Source organism: Ochotona princeps, chromosome 10 (genome assembly GCF_030435755.1).
Source record: "Ochotona princeps isolate mOchPri1 chromosome 10, mOchPri1.hap1, whole genome shotgun sequence".
Taxonomy (NCBI): domain Eukaryota; kingdom Metazoa; phylum Chordata; class Mammalia; order Lagomorpha; family Ochotonidae; genus Ochotona; species Ochotona princeps.
This window is the reverse complement of record NC_080841.1, coordinates 12507146-12526453: the sequence shown is the minus strand read 5'-3', so window position 1 is coordinate 12526453 and position 19308 is coordinate 12507146. Positions and strand designations below refer to the sequence as shown.

Sequence of the window (19308 nt, the reverse complement as noted above, 5' to 3'; positions counted from 1 at the left end):
GCCGAAGTGTCCCAGCAGCTCCCTAACCAATGTGTGGCAGAAAAGTCTGTTGTGTGTCTGACCCTCTGTCATCTCTGGGCACAGTGGTAACTCTCATCCCCGTAACTCAGAGGTTTTTATAAGGATTACCTCATCAAGCCTCACAGCAATTCCAATGAGACCTGTGTGGTACAATGCCAAGTGTGTGGCTGGAATGACTGAAACACTGAGTCAGTGTCATTGCCCAACAGAGAAACCCAGCCCCTGGGTTCCCAGGAATGGCACTGAGATTTTTCCCAGATCCCTAAGACAAGTTCCTTTTTTTAATTTTCCTATTAAACTAGTTTGCCTTAGGCTCCAATAATGAGCAAAATGTCTGCCATTTTTTAATACCACTGAAGGCAGGTAAAGGTTGGGAGGTACCAGAAAGAACAAGGGGCAGGAATCAAACCCCTGGGTCAGGATTCTTCCTTTCTTCTATGTGATTGTGGAGAACAAATATGCCTTCTCTGCTCTAAGATTTCCACTGCTGAAAAACTGGCGGGGGCAGGGCAGGGCGGGGCGGGGGGCGGAAGTGGGAAGCCAGACAACTTCTAAGTATCTCAAGTGCTAAAAGTCTTGGATAGAAGACGACATCGATAGACTTGGCCAGAAAAACAACTAAAGGTCACGTCAGCCAGATACCTGTCATTCAGGATTTCATCTCTAAAGCAGGAGCATGTAGATTCATGGAGTATCGTGAAAAATCCCAGAAGGACATAGAAGAAACCAGAGGGTGGGACCAGTGCTATAGTAGTGGGTTAAGCCACCATCTGCTTCAGTGGCATCCCATATGGGTATTGGTTTGAGTCCCAGCTGCTCTGTTTCTAATCCAGCTCCCTGCTAATGTGCCTGGGAAAGCAGTGGAGGATGGCTCAAATGTTTGGATCCCTGCACCCATGTAGGAGACACAGATGGAGTCCAGGCTCCTGGCTTTAGTTGTCCCAGCTGTGGCTGTAAACGGCCATGTGGGGAGTGAACCAGTAGATGAAAGATCTCTCTCTTTCTCTTCCCCGCTCTCTTCCCCCAACTTTAACTTTTGAATAAACAAATCTTAAAAACAACCTAAGGAGTAAAATTAAGAGACCCATTTTTTAACTTTAGCTATTTAGCAACTTTTGATTCATGTGCATCTTTACTAATTCAAAATATAATGTATCGTTTTGTTTGTTTTCATTTTCCTCTCAGTGTAGCCTGTGCTGCTACACTGTCAGCTGCTCTCACATAAGCCACCACTGGACACTCCTCCCCACAGCTCACTCCAGGTACTGTCAGCCCTTTGGCTTCTGTGGCATGAGGTGACTCCTGATTGCCCCTTTGTTCTGAAAACAATCTTTTCTCACAGGCTCTGTGGCCTCAGGCAGGCACTTGGCGCTCACTTGGCAAATCTCTCCTCTAGTGCCTTCTGAAATCTTTGGTTTGCTCACCTAGAGATGGAGTCTTTGTGCCTCCCCTTCCCCACCCACTCCTCCTGCTGTCTTCCTGGCAGGCAGTTTCCTAATCTGTTTCTCATCTCCTTAATGCCTGCTGGTTATCTTCACTCACAGTTCTGGGATCACAAATCCCACGTGCTCCAAAAGACAACCAGATTTCCCTCATTTGGCTTCTAGTCTACCCTGCTTAAAATGAGTCATTCTTGGGGCGAGTGTTGTGGTGCATCAAGCTAAGCCTCTGCCTGCAGTGCCAGAATTCCCAGCTGCGCCATTTCCTGTCCAGCTTGCTGCTAGTGGCCTTGAAAAGCAATGGAGGATGACCTAAGTCCTTAGGTCCCTGCACTCACATGGGAGACCCAGAAAAAGCGTTTGGCTCTTGACTTCAGACTAGCCCAGCTCTGGCCAATGTGGCCATTTGGGAAGTGAACCAGTGGATGAAAGATCTCTGTCTCTTCTTTTCTCTCTGTAATTCTGCCTCTCAAATAAAAATAAATAAATCTTGAGGAAAAAAACATCATTTTTGAGCCCCCACTATCTTACTCCTTCAAACCAATCTAATTTTTTCCCCATTTCTTTGAATTTCTCTTCTTTCTCTCATTTACTCCCATTCAGTTCTTTTGAATTTACAGGTAGACAACTTCATATTTCTTTTTTTTTTTTTTTAAAGATTTTATTGTTATTGGAAAGCCGGATATACAGAGAGGAGGAGAGACAGAGAAGAAGATCTTCCATCCGATGATTCACTCCCCAAGTGAGCCGCAACGGGCTGGTGTGCGCCGATCCGAAGCCGGGAACCAGGAACCTCTTCCAGGTCTCCCACATGGGTGCAGGGTCCCAAAGCCTTGGGCCGTCCTCGACTGCTTTCCCAGGCCACAAGCAGGGAGCTGGATGGGAAGTGGAGCTGCCGGGACTAGAACTGGCGCCCATATGGGATCCCAGGGCTTTCAAGGCGAGGACTTTAGCCGCTAGGCCATGCCGCCGGGCCCGACAACTTCATATTTCTAAACCTGAACTTTGAAAATTCAACAAATAAACAGAGTCCTAAAATTTGAATGACTTCAGACTACACACCTGACGCTGTTCCTTCTTATACCCAGTGTATCATATTAAACTAACTTCAGACTCATAAAGATGTCTAGTACTTTTCAAGACTAATTGGTTTGACTAACCTTATATTCTCTATAATGCCCAACATGAAATATTAAAGTCTTCTCGTTCAGTATCCACCTTCAGAGACATGTCTTCCAGAACGCTTCCCCTCTCCTACCCTTGGGCTCCTTTATGGAATTTTTTTGTGGTTTTGGGTTTTTTAAAGATCTATTTATTTTTCTTAGAAAGTCAGATTTACAGAGAGATGGAGAGGAAGATCTTCCATCTGTTTGTTCACTCCCTAAGTGGCCACAACAGCCAGAGCTAAGCTGATCCAAAGCCAGGAGCCTCTTCTGGGTCTCCCACACAAGTGCAGGGTTCCAAGGCTTTGGGCCATCCTCAACTGCTTTCCCAGGCCACAAACAGGGAACTGGAAGCAAAGAGGAGCAGCTGGGACACGAAATGATGCCCATGTGGTATCCCAGCACGTGCAAGGCAAGGACTTGAGCTGCTAGGCTACCGTACCGGCCCCTATGGCATGTTTTAAATTTTAATTCTTCCTCAGTTCCCTAAAGAGACCATCTTTTGTTCTGCTTCATAATCACAGTTATATGTAGTATATAATAAACCACATGAAGTATTTGTTGAATGCATAGAAGAATTAGTGAATAAGCAGGTTAGGAGAAATACACATTTACACATATTCTAAGACCAGGAAAGAGATAAATTTAAGTTCAGTAGTTCACATACAAATTGAACCTGGGAAATATATTTCTTTAATCCTATGCTGAGTGACCCTCAGTGGTTCCCAAACACCAGTTTATTATATTTTATTATAATTTATCTTAAGAAATGTATTCATTTGTTTCCATAAAACTAGATTTTCTCCTCTAAGGGACTTTTTCATTATGATATTTGCTTCCTATGATTTTTTTTCTATTAAGATGTCTTTTAAGAAATTATAGTGAATATACACAATGGTTGAGCTTCTGTAAATCCTTACTTGGTGAAATGAAAACTCTAATAACCTTGTTCTCACTCCTATCTGATTAATTCATTCATTTGGAGAAACTTGGTTGCTTTATGAAATCCCAAAGTCTAGAGCCCATTACTCTGACTAAACATAGTGGCTTAGCCCTGATTAGCTTCTGAAATAAAAGTAACTGCTAACAACATTCAGAAAAGCCAAGCAAATTTCTATTATTTTTGTTTATCCTAATAGCCATGGAAACAGTTATTGTCATGGTTTCCGATTTGTTGATGTTTGGCCAAGTCATGATTTGAGACTGTCATTTCCTTTTTTCCTGTGTCTGAAAATATAAGTTGAATCTTCTTTTCAGGCTTTAGTTAGGAGAGCTACTTAAACTTTGATGTACTCTTTTTTGGAAACAGCTGTTGAAAATTCAGTGGGTCCTAGGTAATAGTCATTTTGTTCCTTTCATTTTGACTGATGGACAGCTGGGAAAACATGCAGTCCTTCTTTCGAGTGTTTGGTTTCCTTAGGATGCCAAATAAATGTAAATAAATGGCTGATTAATGCAAACAGGCACAGGCTTCCTTCTTCTGATTCAGTTTTCTCCTCTGTTTCCCCATGTCCCTCCTCATTTTCTAGATCAGAGAAATGTAACTTCCTGTTGAGTTCCTTTGTTGTTAATTTAAAGGTTCTAGATAAAACTAGAAAAGGAAAATTATAGCTTGATGTTGAGAATTTGAAAAGGCAAAAGCTTGCGGTGTCCAAAATGATATTTTTTGTGGAATGTAGAGAACTCTGAATGTTATTATTTTGCCATGTGAGATATAATTTGCTTTTAGGTTATTCAAAGTGAAAGCTGGGATTGTACAAAAAAGAAAAGCAACAGACGAGCTTAGTAGGTTAAAAAAGTACTGAGACAGGCTTTTTTTTTTTTTAAGATTTATTTCTTTTTATTTGAAAGACAGATTGACAGCTTCAATCTCAGAAATGGCCACAGCGTCTGCAATGGCTAGACCTGGGCCTCGAGCCTCTTTGAGATCTCTCACTTGGGTGCAGGGACCCAAGGACTTGGGTCATCTTTTCCCACTTCCTCTGACACATTAGCAGAGAGCTGGATCAGAAGTGGAGCGGCTGGAGTCAAACCAACACCCATGTTGGATGCTGGCACCACAGGTGCTTAAATTACATACCTTGGCACTAACTCCTGAGGTGGTCTTTCACAATGAAAGACAGTGATTCAAGCCACTTATTGCTGTATGTTATTGTTGCATCCACTTGACCACTAAAACAGAATGTTACATTCACCAGTGATGGTCACAACAAAATTTTATCATAAGTGAGAGGCAAAGCAACCGACTGACCAACTGACCGGCCAGCCGGGACCAACACCCCTTACCGGAGTGCCGCCCCGAGCAGTGCAATGACAGTTTTTATAGGGGCAGTTTGACACGGCTTCAAGAGGGGTCACAATTTACAACAGCTTACCTTGGCTTGCCATCCCCTACCTGCTCTCCAGGTCTGCACTCCAACCTTGGCACCACCTGTGACAAGCAGACCCCGATCTTGAATTATCTATGGGTTAATAAGGCTGGGGCCTTGATTTATGGGAATTGAAGCCATTGGCACTAAAGGTCACGTTGACCATTAGGACTGCAAGCTCACACAGTTTCTTAGCCAAGCAAGCAAGGCAGAAGTTACAAAAGCGAAAAGAATTGCAGTTAGCAATGAGCCGTGTTTACTCCATTTTGATTTCAACTCTACAGTTATTACCTTCCCCAAGTCATGTAGCTAGTCTGGCTAACTGTCTTAGGTAACATAAGAATGAGAGATGGAGCTGGGGGGGTACTGGACAGGAGGTGGTAGTGGATATAGCCTGTTCCATGTCTTAACCAGTTTTTCTAATTTTTTTAAGTTTTTTTTCCTCCATCAGGAAAAGGGAAAATGTGTAAAAAAAAATATTTTAGTTACTGTTGAGTGTATTTTCATGTTAATTTTTACAGTTGAAAGTTGTTTGTTGCATTATATTTTGGGGTGGAAAAAAACACATTTATTCAGCACACCCGAAAAAATACACAAAGCATAACCGGAGAAGCGTTTTCCTATTCCGAGTTCCCATTGCTGAGGACTAAGTCATGGACTGCTCCACTATAATTACATGTTCTTTTCTCCTCAGTGTAGGCAGCAGTTCACCATGCTCCTTCAGGCCCTTAACAGTACCCAGGCCTCCCTAGCTGGCCGTGCCAGCTGCTGTGGCAGCCTGGCTCACTGGAGTAAGCTCCCGGCCGGGCCAGCGGCTTTGCCCTCCAGGACACGGAAGGCCTCCCAGTCCACACCAGTGCCCTGGAGTCTGAACCGCTTCGCTGAGTCAACATGTTGCTTCCTGTTTGTTTGCTCCCACCGAAAGTGTCACAGCCACCTTCTCTGTCAGCACTTTGGGCCTGTTCTTGAAGTGGGGGAGTCTGGGCGACTTAGGTCTCGTCCACTCCTGAACTGTGTCAGGTCTCCTTGTGGAGCGGGCGCGGAGGCCCCGACGCACATCTTCACCTGAGAAGGTGCTGAGCTGGAAGAGGATCTACGCCTTCCGGAAACTGCTATCTTTCCTCAGTTTGTCCCCAGCCCTGGGCAAGAAGGAGCTGCGAGGCCACTTCACTGCAGCCTCGTATTTTGGTCAACTATGGGGAATCTAAAATTCTGAGAATTCTTGAAAAACAGGAACAGGGGAACAGAACGATTCTGTATCTCTGGCGATTTCACACATGAAACTTGCCGGGTTCTATAGCCAACGTCGCCCTGACATCCTTGGCCCGTGAGCCCCGGGCAGCTGGAGGTGACCAGAAGTGGGCCTCTAGGAGGGGACATGGCTCTGAGATGTCGCAGCGGTGCAAGCCGCATGGCCCTGCTCTAGGCAGGAACTCCGTGTGTTATATTTTAAATTTTTTTTTAATGTGTTCTAATGCTAGAAGCAATCCACATCCATTTGTTTAATTCAAAAAATACACGAAAGAAAAAGGAATAAAAGGTTCAGCACATGCAGAGAGCTTTAGGAGTCTTCCACGACATCTATGGAGTAAAGCTGCGGCTGCATCAGGCCACCCAGTGTGGGTTCCAGTCCCAGCTGCTCCACCTGCCAGCCAGCTCCCTGCTGATGGGCCTGGGGCAGCAGCAAATGGCCCCAAGGGCTTGGACCTCCTGCTACCCACATGAGAGACCAGGAAAATACCATCGTGGATGAGATTCTCTCTGCCTTTCAAATAGATAAATCTTTTAAAAATAGATCCTTCCGTTCGTTTTTTTAAAGATTTTTATTGTTTTTATCGGAAAGGCGGATATATGGAGAGGAGGAGAAACAGAGAGGAAGATCTTCCATCCGATGATTCACTCCCCAAATGAGCCACAACGGCCTGTGCTCCGCCTATCCGAAGCCAGGAACCTGGAACCTCCTCCAGGTCTCCCACGCGGGTGCAGGAACCCAAGGCTTTGGGCTGTCCTCGACTGCTTTCCCAGGCCACAAGCAGGGAACTAGATGGGAAGTGGAGCTCCCGGGATTGGAACCGGTGCCCATATGGGATCCCAGTATATGCAAGGCGAGGACTAGCTGCTAGGCCACGCCGCCGGGCCCCTTCCATTCATTTTTAACAAAATATTCTTATACATTCCTTGTATTCTGACATTCCTCGTAAGTAAATTTTCATCTAAAACACCAGTTTAATGAATAGCAGAATTTTGCTGTATGGATAAAATAAGTTTTAAAATTTTAATCAAATCCCTGTCACAGCATCTTTTTCTTACTTCCATATATATATAAATTTTTTTAAGATTGATTTGTTTATTTACAGGCAGGGAGAGTTCTGCTGGCTAACTCCTCAATGACTAGCGCTGTACCAAGCAGAAACCACCAAGATTCTTCTGGATCTCCCATGCACTTGGGCCAGCCTCTGCTGCTTCCCCAGGTGTGCTACCGGGAATCTGGACTCAAGCTGGCAGTTATATGGGATGCTGGTATCACAGGCAGCAGCTTTACCCACTGTGCCACAATGTTAGCCCCCTCTGTTGTTTTATTTTGTATTTTTAATTTCTAACTAGGAATAGTAATGATTTTTTTTCACAGCTTTAGTTGCTATTTTCTATATGGGAGCATATTTTAATTTTTCTATTAGCATTTTCATATTTGAATTAAATATGTTATTTTATGTCAAACAAATATAATTATACATATATATGAAAAATACCAACTCTTCGTTGAGCAGATGCAATTGTTTTTCCAAGTTTATTGCTTCTCTTTGCCTGGGGTTGTGTCAGTCTTTCTGTAGCCAAGTCCATCAGCATTTCCTTTTCTACTTTCTGCTCTAGATGTCAGCCTTTGGAAAGCCCTTCCTGCAACCGCTGCTGCAGCTGAAGTGTTCTATAAGTGAGTACATTACCACACTGACAGAGTGAATGTATGTTTGTCACAAAGCTTTGGCTTCCAGAGATTCTTTGACTTTACTGCTTTAATCTCACTAGCATTTTTACTTTGTGTTCTCAGATCACAGAAACATTTTAACCAGAGTTATATACACAGTCTTACTTCTCAGGTTAGTGTTTTTCAGAATGAGTGCCATGGGCCTAACATGGTAACCTAGTGGCTAAAGTCCTTGCCTTGCATGTTCCGAGATCCCATATGGGCTCCACTTCCCATCCAGCTCCCTGCTTGTGGCCTGGGAAAGCAGTCAAGGACAACCCAAAGCTTTGGGACCCTGCACCCGTGTGGGAGACCCGGAAGAAGCTTCTGGCTCCTGGTTTCGGATTGGCTGGGCTCTGGCCATTGCAGCCACGGGGGGAGTGAACCAGCAGATGGAAAATGTTCCTCTCTGTCTCTCCTCCTCTCTGTAGATCTAACTTTCCAATAAAAATAAATAAATCTTTTTTTAAAAAGGGAAGAAGTAGACTAGTGGATGAAGGATTGAAAAAAAGCAGAATGAGTGCCATTTAGTCTAATTTTTAATTATATTTTCTCTCTTTGGCAGTTAGGCTAGTTTCATTTTTTTTTTCCAGTTTCTTTTGCGATCTGAAAATATTTTTACTGAGGTTAATTCTTTTCTATATAAATTCACAGCAAAGATTTGATTTAGTGAAATCTTTGTCCACTTCAATTTCCTTTATTCATTTAAAGGAACTGCTGAAAGAGGAAAATGTGGACAGTGCAAGGAAAAGAGAGAAAAAAATCTTGTATGCTGGTTCACTCCCCAGATGGCCACACTGGGCTGAGCCAGGTGGAAGTCAGGAGCCAAAAGCTTCTTTTTTAAGATTTATTTATTTTATTACAAAGTCAGATATACAGAGAGGAGGAGAGACAGAGAGGAAGATCCTCCATCCGATGATTCACTCCCCAAGTGAGCCGCAACAGGTCGATGTGCGCCAATCCGAAGTCAGGAACCTGGAACCTCCTCCAGGTCTCCCACGCGGGTGCAGTGTCCCAATGCCTTGGGCCGTCCTCGTCTGCTTTTCCCAGGCCACAAGCAGGGAGCTGGATGGGAAGTGGAGCTGCCGGGATTAGAACCGGCGCCCATATGGGATCCCGGGGCGTTCAAGGTGAGGACTTTAGCTGCTAGGCCACGTGACGCTCGGCCCGAGCCAAAAGCTTCTTTTGGTTCTCCTGTCTGGGTGGCATGGGCCCAAACAGTTGGGCCATCTGCTGCTGCTCTTCACAGGCCAATAACAGGCGATTGAAATGGAAGCTAAGCAGCCTGAACTTAAACCAGTACCCATATAGGATACCAGCATCACAGGCAGCGGCGTTTCCCACTGTTCTGCGTGCTGGCCCCTGTCCTTCAAATTCTAACTGTAAGAACTTCTGCTGTTGTCACATCTTCATTTGTAGTTATTATTTTCAATACAACTGACTTTCCTGAATCACTTTGTAACAGTTATAATTTTGTTTAAAAGATGTGACATTTCAGGCAGAACTTCTTATCTTTTACAATTTTTACCAGGCACATTGTCTTTGAAAATTTTTGTAAGATTCATTTTTATTTGTTTATTTGAGAGACAGATGGAGAAAGTTCCCATCTGCTGGTTTACCATCCAAATGCCACCTGTGCAGCAGCTGGGCCAGAAAGAAGTTGGGAGGCAGGAATCCACTCCAGGTCTCCCAGGTGACTAGCAGGGGCGCCAACCACTGTAGCCACCACCTGCTGCCTCCCCAGATACACATTAGCAGGAAGCCAGAAGCTGAAGCCAGAAGCTGGAGCCAGAACTGGGACTCAAGCCCAGGTGCTCTGTTGGTGGGCAACAGCTGCACCAAATGCCCACCTTGTGCATAGACTAGAGACTGGATACAAGACTGAGGGACTGGGCCCAGTGCTGTGGCTCAGTGGGCTAAATCCTCACTCTGCAAGCACCAGCATCCCATATGAGTGCTGATTTGTGTCCCAACTGCTCCACTTCCCACCTAGCTCCCTGCGTGTGGCCTGGGAAAGTAGTAGAGGATGGCCCAAAGCTTTGGGATCCTGCACCCACATAGGAGACCTAAGAAGTTCCTGGCTGTTGGCTTTGGATTGGCTTAGCTCCGGCCATTGCAGCATCTTGGAGAGTTAGGATGGAAGATCTTTCTCTCTCACCTCTGTAAATCTGATATGCCTTCCCAATAAAAATATATAAATCTTAAAAAAAAAAAAATTGAGGGACTGAAAAAAAAACTGTTGATGCCATGGGCTACCACCCGACACCTGACAACGAGGATCCAGACCCAGAATTTCTTTGATATTCTCTTCATAAATGGAGCTTAATTCCTCATCCCTTGAGTGTGGGTTGGATTAAGGGAATCAGCGCCAACGAACAGGAAGAAAGCATTAGTGACAGTGTCGGTCAACCAGTCTCTGGGCATGGCAGCTCCCTGCTTGGCTCTCAGCTCACACGCTGCAGGAGGACACACACCCAGTCTGTGAGAAGTGAGGAGGCCCCCTTGGTCACGAACTGAGACTGTTGAGAGCCATGCACACATGAACGTATGGGAAGCAACTCTCATCAGAAGCCAGCGGCCAAGCCCAGTCGCCTGAGACATGGGGCACGCTGATTCAGCAGAAGCAGGCCTAGGTTCTCCACCCGCAGACGCAATGTGAGCTAGTTTTGGGTTAGTGCGCTATGTGACAATAGATGACTGATAAAGAGGACAGGACCACGAGCTGAGAGACTTCTTAGGTGCGGCCCCTGGGCAGTGGTTTGTTCTCCATCCTGAATGGCAGAGCAGAAGCCCTCTGTGACTTCCAGCCCTCCACACATCCTCTCCTTCCTGTCCTTGCCCTTATTCCCCTCCCAGTTCTCTTTCTCCTTGTCTTCCCATTCAGATAACAACGGGAGGTGAGGTAAAAACCATTCTGTGTTTTTGGTGAAAAGGAACTGCACTGGTTATACATAGCTCCTACCCCATCAACGGCCACCCCACCCCGCCAGTTCCCCAGCTGCCAGTTCACTCATTTTGTACTCATAGTGGGTGGCACCTCCAGGATTTCAAATGAACTGTGTAGGAATTAGCAATTTTCTTTAAAACCAACTGCATTGTGAAAGCAGTGATTTTTTAAATAGTCAAGTTAGAAATTTGATTTTTTTTTTAATTGATGAAGAGAACGTAAAGAATGTGTCCACAAACCCTGAGTGTCTTGTGTCAGGTACAAAACTTGCTGACACAGATGTGACCAACAGCTGAAAACACAAAAGTCAAGGCCCATTTGCACTGCTTTTCAGAAAGTTTGCATTGGCGTGGCAAGATTGCTTCCAGAATTGTCCATTCCACTTAGAACTCAAGTAATATTTATAAAACACTAAGTCTGTATTTGTAGTTCATGTAACAGTTCGGTTTTCCATTTGCTCCTTTACTCCTGTTGCTCACATCAATAAAACATTTGTCTTTGACACTTTTCCCCCCAGTAGACATCCCAGCAGGCTCTCTGGCGTGGATTAGCTGTAATGCATTTTCTGTCTTGAAGTGATTTCTTGTCCTCAGTGAGCTGTTTTTCATCAGACAGTTCTGACTGAATTTTTAAGTGGGTAGTTAGTGTGTTAGTTTGTGGAGTCAGGACGGGTGATGAAAGCATTAAAGCCTCCAAATATTGTGTGATATTGGGACCTTATTACAGCAAGACTGTACAAAGAGCCATCCTTCTGAAATGTGCTGATTATGGAAAAGCTTTGAAGTAATGCTTAGCCTACACATTGCATACTCAGCTCCTACTGCTCCCCCAAATGGATACCAACATTACAGAAGAAAAACTGATGCTCGGCCCGTATTGTAGCCTAGTGGCTAAAGTCCTTGCCTTTCACGTGCCAGGATCCCATATGGATGCTGGTTCGTATCCTAAGCTGCTCCACTTCCCATCCAGCTCCCTGCTTGTGGCCTGGGAAAGCAGTCAAGGGCAGCCCAAAGCCTTGGGACCTGCACCTGCGTGGGAGACCTGGATTGGCTCAGCTCTAGCTGTTGTGTCCACTTGGGGAGTGAACCAGCGGATGGAAGATCCTACTCTCCTTTAATCTGCCCTTCCAATAATAATAAATATTAATTTTGAAAGGCTTTTAAAAGATCTTGCCTTAATTTTAAATTTTGCCAGCCGCAAAAATCGAAAGTGGCACTGAGTTTAAAAGAATGATTTCCACTGGTCATTACTCCAGCTGTAAAAAAGCAGTTATAATTCAAAGGACTGCATTGTGTGACATCAGATATTCCATGGTCTGGAGAAAGGGCTGGGGTGAACAGTGCAGGGGACAGTCCTGCCCCACAGAAGAGGAGCTCCCTGACCCCAGAGCCCTTGTTTATCCTTCTGTTCTGCAGTCTGTTAATGTAGATTCAGATTTCACAGAATTGAACCAAAATGTGCAGAGTCTTTTTGGTCATTTTTTTTTTAAAGTATATTGGTTACTGTAGTTCGGAACATTAAGTGCTTTTTTTTCCTACAAGATTTTTTTCCCCCCAACTGATTCTTTGGGATCCCAGGTATGTTTTCTTAGGAAAATGCTCTAAAAGAAAATAAACTACACACTTTTTCCAAGTCAATGTCTCAGTTCTTATGATTCTCAGTGAAACCAAAACTACATTATGTAATAAATGCTCGCCCAGAGTATGATTGGTTTTTCATCAAAGGTCTCATTGAAGTGCCCACTTGCCTCACTGCATCCTTCCCCCGCACACACCAAAAAATAAATAAACAAATAAAATGAGAACACAATTTACGAAAGAAAAAAAAAATCCGGCTCTACCTAAAATGTTTGATTTGTTTTACTTGGCATGCTTGGTTTTTTCAGACTTTGTAAAGAGTAATCCTTTGACATGAATTTGTGTGATGAATAAAGTGTCCCAGACAAGTTAAAAATCTCAGCACAGGGAGGTTTAAATGGCAAGTGTTTGGCAGGGCCTCAGTGCCCCGACAACCTCTCTGCTCAGACAAAGACACATTCATGGGTCCAGCTAGTCACTTGATGCTGGAGTCTGTTACCAGCTAAACAGAAGGCTGCTGGAGCTGCTAGTGAACTTCATCAGAAAAACTCAAGGGCATGGAGAGAGATGAGGGGAGTGCACCTGGATTCCTGCCAGGCAAGGGACTTCTTGCAGACCGAATGTTATTTTGACACACATATTTCATAAAAAAATAACACACACACACACAAAATGCTTCCTATTTAACCTATGACACAACCAATGTGGTATAGGCTTGTATTCTGTTTAGTTCATATGTTTTGTTAATGCATATAACCACCTTTGAACTAGAAAAATCAGACAGATGGGCAGGTGCATCAGAGTAATCAGCGTAACAATTGTTTATGGACCCTCAACTAGTTTTAGGGCCTAATTAAGATTCTTTCCTATTACTTCCTTTGCCACATATCATGAAATGTGTGACAGAGAATGTTTTGTTGGAAAAGCAGAAATAAAAATGCTCTGAGAATGTATTTGTATAATAGTTCTTAACATTTTTCACTCAAATTTCCATCTGCCAGTCTTCCATATCACCTGTCGATTAATTAAAATACTTTAAGCAGAGAAGCCAATCCCTTGAGCCTCTTTCAAAAAAAAAAAAACCCTAAAAACAGGGCAGACATTTTGCCAAGTGCTTAAGACAACAGCATTTTGTGTCAGGGAATCCGGGTTTGATACCCTGACATGGCTCCAGCTACCTGTTAACTCAGACTGCGAGGCCTGAGTGGTGACTCAAGGTTGGCTTCCTGCTACCCAAGGGGTAGATCTGGCCTGAGGTCTCAGCTCTGCAGTGAGCACTTAGGAAGTAAACTACCAGATGGGCTCTCTCTTCCTCTCTCTGTCTCTCTGCCTCTTGAATAAACAAATATTTTTTAAAATTAATTAAAATACCTAAAAACAGAATGCTACCAGCATTCCTTTGGATTTTACTGTCCTGAGTGTCTTGTGTTTCCCTTTTGCACCCCACTTCCACCCAGCACTCCTTCAGCACCCATGTTCTTAAACAGTGCAGTGCAGTGGAAAAGTTATGGCTTCAGGATGCCCTCAGAGGGTGTGAATTCTGCTTGCAGCTCCACTGGAGAACCTAGTTAACTGGGACTCAAGTTCCTCTGCTGGGGTCCGTGCAGTGGATGTGGGGCGACAGGAAGGTAGGGTATTGTTCCATATTGCAGGCAGGGCTGCAAGGAACTTCCCGCTGTATGTCATGGCCCGGTGGATGTCTCTACAACCACCTGAATGCAGCTCCTTCCTTTGCATGGACACTGGAACACCTTGAAGAAGAATTCTAATCCATTCAGACATTGTTTGCTACTATGGAGTTGGCCTTTTACTCAGTGTGAACTTGGAGGTTAATGTCAATAATAATGTCTTGCAAAAGGGCCTTTTATTATTCATACTGTCTTGGCTGTCCCCATTGACCTTATGCTAATCAAAGGACCTGTATTTAGGGTTTCATTCTTGATATTTAGGTTCTCCTTTTCTTTGTGATACAAGATTGAGTTGTAGAATAAGAATTGTAGTAGGAACTTCTATTGTTTTTAGGTGAAACAAATGGCAGAATTATTCTTAGATACACCCATTTGACCATGATGTCAAAAGTCTGTGCCAGGGCTTGTGATTGCTTCTGTATAAATAAAGGGGACAGCTTTCTTGCATTGTCCATTATGATCCTGGAATTATAGTGGTCTGTTTCCTTCCTCTTTGAGCCCCTTCACGCACCCTTTTCAAGTTCCAAACTCAGTTGGAGCTGGACTCCGGCATTCCTCATTGTGAAATAAGGATTGTCATTGTCAAAGAAGACATTAGTCATTGTAAAATTCAAGAAAACAAAATCATTTTAAGCATCCAAGTCTACTTTTTAAAATAGTTTCTATATTATAGAATCATCTGTTCAGTATTTTTCCCACTCTTGCTGGTCTTGTGCTTGTGTCCCCTTGAATTTGTCCCCTTTTTTCTCAAGTTTCTACCTCCTCCAGCTTGCTTAGTATTCCTCTCTCTCGGTCCCTCTGCCCACCTCTAGGCTCATTCACCTCCTCTGTCATTCTCTTATTTTCACTGGTGTCACACTGTTTTCACTCTTCTGCCCCAGTGAAGCAATTTCAGAAGGCACTGCTTGATTTTAAATGACTTCTTCCTTCCCTAGGTTATAAGTAGACAATGAATTTCAAATTATGCAATGGCCTCTACATGCAGCATTCATGGGAAACCCTGGTATGTGCCAAAGTGTGATCTCTTTGGAAGAATGGCCAGGGAAGCTGAGCTGTGGGTAATGAAAGCCACTGAACATAGTTAAGCAAGGGGTCACACAATCAGGTATTTCTTGTGGCAGGACTGTATTAGAAACAGACATCTGATCAGGGAATGGAATACCAAGGCATTGATTCTGAAAAGAAGACAAGGTTTCAGGTCAGTGCAGTGACATGAAGGAAAATGATGAGTGCTTACATTAGCTCTGACTACTGCCAGCCCTTTAGAGACAGAACAAAGGAAACAAGTGTAGAGTGTAGAATGGATGAGACTTTGGGACCAATCAGAGGGAAGCAGGTAGAGGAAGAGGGCCTTGAAGGGATTCGCTGGATGATGATGTCATTAGTCACTCTGCATGAGCCCACATGGGGGAGAAGGTTTCTGTTATTTTCATTTGATTTTTGTCTCAAAGAAATGTGTCTGTATACCATCCTCTTCGAAATATTTTCAGGGATTAACATTTTGTTTCTTAATTTCGGTTCCCATTTCCTCACAATTCCATTTTCACAATGGAGGTGTTTTCAGAATGTATCCGATGTGGGTTTTACATCACTTGATGCTTTTATAATTTTACAGGTGGTGGGGAAACTCTACTAACACACACGTACACACACCAGATACCAAATACATTCAGCTTGTTCTAATTTTACAAAAACAGTGGACAGCTCAAGTGTTGCCTCACTGAGTACCTTGGGAAGCACTGGGAGCAAGAGTCCCAGCAGCTGGAGCGTCCTTGGTTTCTGAGTGAATGCCTCCCGTGCTACTGGTCAGTCAGGATAGAGGGAGAAACCCCTCCTTTATCCCAGGTGAGCAAACACTGGACTCTGCTGCTTGTTTGCATAATTCTTTACACAGGCTATCGATGATAACTCCAAACCACACAGGGTCAGAGGGTAGACAAGCAAGCGTTGTGCCAGGCCCTGCTTCCCCACCCCCTGGCAGGAAGAGCCCAGGCCTTCACTGCTCAGATCTTCAAGATGCTCTAGCTGAAACAGCCATCTTTATGAAGGCTAAGCCACACACCCCTCTTAATCCTTTCCCATCCTGACATCCTCATCTTCCTACCATTTTCTGGAATGTACCGCTTTGTCACACAAATCAAGGCCCTGGCTGTCAGCTCCAGATACAGTCCTCCTTCTCACAGGATTGTGCTGTGGGATCCAAGGGGCACAGGGTGAGGGGAACAGAGAGGGTAGGGTTCCCTACTCTGGGCTGCATTGTGGGAAGGCAGGATTTATGGCTGACAAGGGAGGTGACCTACTAGAGCAGCCTGATCGTATCAGCTGGCAGCTTATGATTCACTGAAGTTCTCTATGATTCACTGAGATTCCTACTGGAATATGCTCTGAAGTTAGGTCACAGTTTGCTACGAAGCAGCTTCAGGCCAAATGTATTTACTCTAGTTTTCAGTGGTGTAAAGGGGTCAAACGAAACGAATCCTGTAAAGTAACCAAGATGACCCATTAAGGGGTCACTTTTTAAGTTGTAAGAGTATTTTTAGTATGCTCAAGGGGCTCAAGTCTGCTGACACCATGCTACATTGTGAATCTTTGCATTTATAGAATATAAAGCCTTTTTTAAAGAGCTTATTTCTAGTTGAAGCCCCATCCTAACACCCACCGCCACCCATCATCAAAGAATTTACACATGCATTTAAATATAGAGGTCAATATGATTTCATTTTAAAGCTAACAAGGAATTAAATACATAAGATTTATGTAACAGGGCACTTCTTGGGTAATGAATTCTTTGGAGCCTATGGTTCCTAAGTAGACATTGTTTATTTGAGACTCAGTGAAGGACATTCATGGTGACCCTGGTGTGACAGATCAGGATGCTTATTAAGATGTAGAAGGATAAAACATAAAAATCTATCAGAACTACTGCCATATATGACTGTGTAGATGAATATCATAAGCATGATGTGCATTAAAGAAGACATAAAAGAGTATTTTCTGTATGAGCCATGTGTGCAAAGCTTCAAACCATGGAGAACTAATACATAAAACTAAGAATGAAGCTAAGGGTTACCATTGAGTGAAACCTGGTGAGGGAATAAATTGTAGGAAGAGGTACAAGGAGGTATTTCAAGACATTTCAAGACACTGGTAATATCTTGCCTGTTATCTGGGACTTGCTGTAGGATTTGTTCATGTGTTAGTCTGATTTTTCTAAGAAACAGCTACCAAATCAGAATGAAAATGTGTAAGGACTGTGTGAGGGGGTATGCCTCAGAGAAGATGTTGAGAGCTGCGGAGGCTGGCAGAGTGGTCACATGGGAACTTGGCACAGAGGAGAGAGGGAAGACAGGGTACATGAGAGCATCTTTAACCGCCTGGGAGTCTGAGGAGGAGTCAGCCAGCAAGTGGGGGGTCCTCCCATTAGAGTCAGCCGTTGGGAAGCCCTAGTCTCCCAGGGATGGATCTGCCTCAGCTTCTTCGCTGTGCTCAGCACTGACTGGTAAGCCCAAGGGAAGCATGTCCTCAGCACAGGTAGGGCTGCAAGGGTCATCGGGCTCCTTGTTGCTAGAGACGTCTGCCAGGTGCGTTTCCAAACACACCTGTGAGCACGTTCAGTGAGCGGTGCATTTTCATTGTACACATACTTTCCTGACAGCGTATTTAAAGAGAAAGTGTATTTGAAAAAACAGATGTATAGGATTTGACATTTTGTATTCCAGGAAGTAGAAACATCAAACACTTTTCACTAGTTAAGTGAAAAAAAAAATTTTTTTTTTTGGTCAGCAACGCCCGCGTAGCCGTGTACCCTGAGCTGAGCGGAGGGACTAGGGTTACAAAAAAGACAACACGGGCCCGGCAGCGTGGCCTAGCGGCTAAAGTCCTCGCCTTGAAAGCCCCGGGATCCCATATGGGAGCCGGTTCTAATCCCGGCAGCTCCACTTCCCATCCAGCTCCCTGCTTGTGGCCTGGGAAAGCAGACGAGGACGGCCCAATGGGAAAAAAAAAGACAACACGCAGTGGGTCACTCTTGTAAAGAGAATGCCGTTTATTTGAAGTTGGCCTGCCTTTTTATACTCTGCCTAGTTCCTCCAAGTATTTTTCCAATGCTCAGCAACTCCTAAGATCCCCTGGGGGACATCTTGTAAAAGCAGAAGCAGGGAAGAGGGAACTTGAGGTCAAGCCAGGGGCTAAATGTATCAGGCCAAGATTGCCCATCCTGTTACCTCTTAGAAACAAGCTAAGCTGTGGAGTTAACCCTTAGGAGACCAGGCCCTGCATGTTTTGATTGAATGCCACAGGCACCTGAGGTATGTTGAAAAGATTCCTGTTTCTGTGGATTGCTGCATCAAGCTTTTATTACTGCTAAACGTTTCTCAATGTGAGGAAGTTATATCTTCCAGACCTACCTGCTGGAGCAGCAAGACTTTAATAACTCTAAATTGGCAACAATTGGATAAAGTATCTTGATGATTTTTATTCAAATTTTGAGTCAGGTGCTGGTGTTGTTACATAGGAGGTTAAGTCATAGCTTGCTATGTCAGCATCCCATGTCGGAGTGCCAGTTAGAGTCCTGGCTGCTCTGCTTCTAATCTAGTTCCCTGCCAATGTGCCCAGGAACATAGCAGAAGATGGCCTAATTATATGGGCCCCTGCCATCCATGTGGCAAGACCAGATGGAGTTCTGGCTCCCACCCAGACCAGCCCTAGCCATTGTGACCATTTGGGGAGTGGACTATGGAATGGAAGATCTCTCTGTGTCTCTCCCTGTCACTCTGTCTTTCAAATAAATACATTTTTAAAAAATGTTGAGTCAGGTTCCTATGTGGCATAGTTAATCACGAAAGTTCTGAGAAAAGAAATTCTCCAAGGTAGGCAGTTAGTAGTGAGATAAATTGTGCACACGTATTTTGATAATTAAGAGCATTGGGCCCGGTGCAATAGTTCAGTGGCTAAATCCTTGCACATGATACCAGGATCCCTTATGGGCACCAGGTCATGTCCTGGATGTTGCACTTCCCTTCCAGCTCCCTGCTTGTGGCCTGGGAAAGCATTAGAGGATGGTTCAAAGCCTTAGGACCCTGCACCCACGTGGGAGACCTGGAAGAAGCTCCTGGATCCTGGCTTTGGATCATCTCAGCTCCA

At 44.2% G+C, this 19308-nt stretch overlaps 1 protein-coding gene across 1 annotated transcript in view; it reads left to right on the top strand.

The window, feature by feature from the left end:
* The window catches only part of DDX59 (DEAD-box helicase 59), an 83565-nt gene that overhangs the window by 2594 nt on the left and 61663 nt on the right, over positions 1-19308 (top strand). The window contains exon 2 of the mRNA XM_058668979.1: positions 7864-7921. The gene's annotated coding sequence lies outside the window, so the exon portion shown is untranslated. The remainder of the gene's footprint in view (positions 1-7863; positions 7922-19308) is intronic.